A 6,763-nucleotide genomic window follows, 5' to 3' on the forward strand; every position below is an offset into this window, starting at 1 on the left:
AGATTACACAGTATGCAAGCATTCTATGTATTTTTACCCTCTTGTTTTTAATATGAATTTTTTTAAATTTGTATAAATAGTTTAACTGTGGAATGTCAGTTAATTAAAGGCATATCCTTTTATCCTAGTTATCTGTTGAACTGGATCATTTAAATAGGGTGTCAGATGTACTTCCTCATGAGAAATATTTCCGTAAAGTCCAACATGCTATGTAGAAATAGACAGGGATTTTTTCCACTGGCCTCAAGAAATACATAACTCAAGGTGACACTGTTTTTCACTTTTATTTCAGAATGACCAACAATGATATGCATAACACATGCACTCCGAAACAAATGGCATTATAGAATTTTGTGTATAATGCTATCTTCTTTTAATTTGCTCTTGCACTCTCTAACTCAAGCCATCAGTCCAGTTAGAACAGTTTAAGTTCATATACTCTCCTAAAGTTACTAATTAAAGTTATGTAGTTCTTCATAAACCAATTATTAAGTTCTTAGATGAGTTAAAGAGACTAAATTATCCAGCAAAGGTACTGTCTTTCACCTTGCATGTTTGTCAGTTTTGATAGTTTTTGTATTAAACAAAGACTGTTTCATCGTGTTCAGTTTCTTTTTTCTTTAAATTCGGTCCAAGTCAGAAAATTCAGATTTACTTTGTAAAACATTTTCTGTGGGTCCTACCCAATTACTCGAAAAAGAAATCATTGCATTCAAAGGAAGTAGGAAGGACAAATTTTTGATAGAATAGAGTATTTTCAAAAAGCTTTTGATAAAATTATCCATAAAAGAGTGATAAAAAAATGTCAGTCATATTACTGAATAGGTTTTAAATGGACTGGAGATTAGCCATGTTGTAGAAAGTAAAAAAAAAAAGTGATTATTAACACATTTCAGTCAAACTGCATAATGCTACAAGAGTTGTGCCTCATGGACCTATGCTGGGGCGATTTCTATTCCTTATTTACATTAATTAACTTTTAAGATTGGTTAATTATACTGATGATGTAAATATCTTGCATCTAGCTAGCTATAATGAGAATGATACAGTTTTACAAAAAAGACTTAAATTAACGTGTTAGTTGGAAAAGTACACAGTAATTATGACGATTGTTAGGTTATGCAATTGGGTTATTATAAGTTACACATATAATTTAGATGGAAATCCTTATGATTATGTGAAAGAGAATAACAAATTACAGGCATCTTTAAATGTGCTGTTGCTAGTAGCAGGACATACAGGATATTAAGCTGTATCTACAGACTAAAGAAATAATGAGCAAAAGTCTAAAGAGATTATAATTTCATTGTACAGGTTACTGGTTAGACCACATTTGAAGTACTGTATTCAGTCTCAGGCTCCTTACCTTAGAAAAGACATAACATTGTTAGAAAGGGTTCTCTTGAAATAAAAAAGTTACAGGAGGATATGATTGATGTATTTAAGATTGTTAAATGAATTGATAATGTTGATGCCTTATCATTTTTCATATTTAATGGTGAGAATGATAGAATTGGGAGACAAAAAATATTAGTTTTGGCAGTTTAATGATCATCTAAGCTAAGACAGCCTGCATGTTTCTAACAGGATGGATGGCCTTTTGAACAGGTTGCCTTCAGATATGGTAGTTAATTTAAGGAAAAGCCTGATAAATATATGAGGAATAAAGGCTGGCTTTGAGTTTTTATTGTTCACTTTAATGAAAAGGACAGTCTAAATGGACCAACAGAACCCTTGATGTACTTTAATATTATGTTAAATTAAATGTGACAAACTTATCTTTAAAACTATTAACTGTTTTCTCTAAATATGTCTACAACTTATCCTGCCAATTTATTTATTATCAACTTCCATCATCTCTTTGCAAGTTTAGTTTTAAACTATTGTTAATGAATATGGTGTAATAAATCCAATATTAGGTTATATTTGAAGTGTGGTCTTAATTGTGACTTTCAGAAGACTTAGACACAGTACACTACACTTGCAGACCTTAATCCAATGAAAATAGATCTGGGGAAGATTGTGCGGTTGAAGGATGAAAATGATAGGTTAAGAGCAGTAATTAAACGAGCACTTTATTCAGGAGTTAGATAGAGATAGAGCAAAGATTCTTTTATGGATAGGATAAGAATGCAAGTGCTGCATTTAATTTGCAAAAGGGAACAGTAGCACAAAAAGTAGGAGCAAATTATGTTGGAGCTTTTAAAAATTGAATAACTAAGGCATAATGCTCCTTCATATGTTTGGGGATAGAAATAGGCAAAGGACTCTTTTGGAAGTACTCCCTTGGTTTATATGTGTGAATAAATTATTTAGTAGGATCCAAGACTTAAATGAAAGATTATCAGCAATATGTGTGCTCAAAACAATAGATGGTCTGGATGGATATGTGGAATAGAGAAGTTTAGAATAAGATTTGGAGCATAAAACATTAATTAATAATAATAAAGATACATCTGTCAGATTTAGAAATAAGCTCAGAAGATCCATCTTTCTTTTTTTGACACATAATTATGAAAATTTCCAACTAAATCACACACATAATTACCATTACATTCTGATCAGAGCAAAGTATTTACTTAAAACTAAAAATCAAGCTAGTAAGTAGCATAGCTAATTAAATTTGCTTTCCTTTCATTCATGTGTATGTTATAAGAAAGCCACAATGAGCCCCTGATTATAGTGCTCTGAAGACTTAGTGCTGTCTCATTGTTGGACACTCCTTATATCCCTATTACAAAAGAATAAAATGCATTGTTTTATCAGATATTATTGCTGTTCAAAACATTTTAGGCAGTAATCCCAATAACATCTCATGAGGTTTGGTCAGATTAAGAAAGTTGGTCTTAAACAAGTATATTAAGCTAACGACACAAAAAAAAACTCTTTATGATAAAAGTACATTAATAAGAAAATAAATAAAAAATGTAATGATGTTTAATACTAGAACCTATACAATTAATGAAATCAACAATAATTATGTAATATAATATACCTTACGTAGGGAGCACAGAAACACCAACTGTTGGCTACAACAGCTCTCATACAAGTAAATTTCTTTGACAAACATAATCTTTGCATATGCTTGTTATTTTCTCAGTTTTCACTAACAGATCTTCTGACCACAAAAAAACTAATTAAGCTACTCCTACTGTCTAGAATTATAGGGAAGTGACATCTATAAAATATTTATGAAACACATAATACTATTTAAAATATGTTGAGTTAGTAGCAGTAGTTCTCCTACACAACAGCCAAAATCTAATGTTTATGAAAATACAAAAACAATAATAGCTGAGTTCTCCAAGAAAATTCAACATTCTTAAATGAGATGCACAGAAGAAAGAAACACGTTAAAACATAAGAGAGCTAGCCACAGGAAGTTATAAATAATGTTAAATCTTTTGTGAAAGCCAAAAAAGAAAAGAAACTTTAAAAAAATTAGAAAGTTCAATAAACATAATAATACTTCCAAAGGAAGGTTACAGCAATCACTTATGTGATACACAAGGTAATTATCAAAAAAGAACTGCAAGTGAACTAATGATATAATACAATACTATATACAAAACTGTTATATAGCTACAATGAACTATATGTAACAAAAGCAATCAAGAGATTGTATACCCTCACCCTGCCACTCCTTTTAGAGACTGTATGCATTTATATTGGATTACATCAAATTTTAAAACTCAGCAAATCTTTCCCAGATCCAGAATGATCAAGAATCAGGATCATTTTTATAGTGTGATGAGAAGTCTGGTACAAATTAAACATTTATAGTTATTAACCCAAAATCACAAAAATACTCCATCTCCCCATTATAAAAATGTTTCAAATATAAAATCTTGTGTAAAAATTTTGAGTATACATCAGTTTATTGGTTTTGCAATATGTGCACAGAAACATAGACTCATTTACAATATATTCACCCCTAATAGCTGTCAATATGCTAAAGCAGTTCACTATTACCATAAACAGTAACAAAAAAATTCAAATATAGATGTGAAAATTATTAAAAAGTTATGATACTCTGTAAAAGTTCTAAACAGATAATCTGTAACAAGAATATTATTAAATTTCCCATCAGAACTGAATGAATTTTGTGCTTAAAATCTGCAAAGAAAAACTTTAATAATGAAAATGAGTGAGTTTATGAGCCCTATGAAAAAAATTTTATAATTATAAACAAATTCCATTTCATCTAATGAGATAAGAGTAGTAAGCATTGTAACAAATTCATAATTTCAATGTTTATTTTATTAAAAATTTTAAACTTGAATATTTGGTTAGTAATGCTGATATCTAACTCCAGATGGCACACTTTGATTTTAATAGCAGAGTTGTTTTCTAAATTAATCTGTGGTAGATAAACTTGATCAGTTGTGTCTAGATAACTTTGATTATTTAGAATATCACCTATACACCTTCAAGGAATAACAATGGTTCCAGCAAAGATCCATGAAGCACACCACTTGCAATTTGAATGAAATTCATTATTAATAACTACTTTTTACTTCCTCTCACACAGCCAACATTCAATATATTTATCTATTTCATATTATGACTAAGGTAATTTTCTTTCACCAGTCTTTTGTGTAATGCTTTATAAAAACACCTTCTTATCAATTTGAGTTGTACCATCCTCAAAAAACAAAAGTTTAATTTAGTTGAATCTTCCCTTTGTAAAACTATACTGGTTGTTACTTACAATTTCTAATCTCACCAAATGATCCTCCAGGTTATCTTTTATAACTCTCTATATATTAACTTTTCCTTACTCCAAAATTCCTTGGAAATGTTTACCTCTTCCCTATAAAAAATATTAAATACCTTCCAAATTTCTAACACTCTACCTCTGTTCAGTAACTTAATATAAACAAAGGTGTCTCAAAAATCTGGCCATTAACCTGTTTTAAAACCCTGCATTAATTATATTACATCCTGGACTTGGAGTCTTAACTATTTTCAGCTTCTCAGTTATTTTTCTAACAAGTTCAGGATCTATATTCATAGTGGACACACCCAAAATGTTTCATCCAAACAAATTCCCACAACTAAGAACTCAGTCAACCCAACAAAAATGTTACTTCCATCTCTCCATCCTTTGCAGTCAAATTTACATCCTGATAATATGTTAAGTTTTATATATATCAAAATAAACCTTTACTATTTAAGTCTTCAAACTGTTCTTCATAAGCCATTTTTGTTACCATATTTTTTTCTTTTAAACAAACTTCCTAATTACTTTAACTTTCCTAAACCTATAATGCTTATCTCTAACCTTAATACTTGTGTCACTGTTGGGCCACTTAGGTCTATTCCCAACAGCATTTTTGTAAAACGTTCATACATGCCCATCTTGAATTTAAACAAAATTGTTGTTAGAATATTTCTACACTCCTTTTAAAATCAACTGCAGTAAAGCTATCATTTGCCACTTAACCTCAGCACTAAATTTATAAAAACTTGACACTAAGGTTGTTTTAGCTTAGTTGTGGAAATGCAATAGTAATTCTAGTAATAACTAGAATTAATGTTTCAAGCTGAACAATAAACCTCAATTTTACCAATAAGCAATAACCGTCATTAAGCGAGTATTTGTTGTCTCATACAAAAACTATAACTTCTGGATATCAACTATCTGGCCAGCAAAGGACACTGCTGTGTATGATCTATTTCACACAATTTGTATAGTTGCAGCAATATTCCCAAGGACAAATGAGATACACTTGCAAAATAACAACAAAGAAAATTAGCTCTAAACAACTCAATAGTTTCCTGGATCATGTCTGCAACAAAACTGCATAGAATAATTTCATTTTTAATTCCTATACTACTAACAGCAAGTAGAAAATATATAATAGTAACTATATTCTTATTGAATATTAACTAATTCTGCTTAGCAACTATTCTATTTGGTGAAAAATATTCTGAGCTACATTTATATAAGTTTACTGAAATTTCTCTCTCCTTCTTAGACTTTTAGCAAAACTTCAGATAAAAATACCTGATATTAAAATACTTCACCATAATTACCTTCCTGTGAGCACTCTTTATCTAGCTCAAAATTACTCTTTACCGGTTTGTATCTCAGAACAGCTGGTATCGATATTAACTCTTTTATTGTTAAGCAAAGAACATCGTTTCGACCTAGGTCATCTTCAGGTTGGCAAAGATGACCTTGGTAGGTCGAAACATTGTTCTCTGCTTACAAATAAGTGTTAATACCCAAACCAGCCGTTCGGATATACATTTTTATTTCACATGGGTTTCTCGTTATCAAGAATCTTTCACGGTTTATTTCCTGTATCAACTCTAACGATATTTATATCACAGCAGTTACCAAATATTGACCACCTAAAACTCTCTAGCGTATCTCCTCTATGCTACCTAAAACCCATAAATGATAAATATTTTCGTTCTCGATATCTCCCTTTTTTTCAATTAGCTTCAACCAGTTATTAATATTATAATTATTAATAACTACTACTTTAGTTTTAATATTTAAATCCGTACTCATACGACACTTTACAAGAATACAAGTTTATATGTGACATTTTTATTCACCGTTTCACCAGAATTTGGTGACCACAAAACTAGATACAGTTTAAAAAATAAAAGAAAAATCTCTTTAATACACACAGGAAATTTTTGTTAGTTACAACTTTTTTGTTCACAAAAGCTTATATGTAAATATGTTTTTTTTATTTTTGTAAGACTACAACGGTAGTAATATAAATTGCTTATAATCACCTTTTAC

This window comes from Tachypleus tridentatus, chromosome 1, assembly GCF_004210375.1.
Source record: "Tachypleus tridentatus isolate NWPU-2018 chromosome 1, ASM421037v1, whole genome shotgun sequence".
NCBI classification, from domain to species: domain Eukaryota; kingdom Metazoa; phylum Arthropoda; class Merostomata; order Xiphosura; family Limulidae; genus Tachypleus; species Tachypleus tridentatus.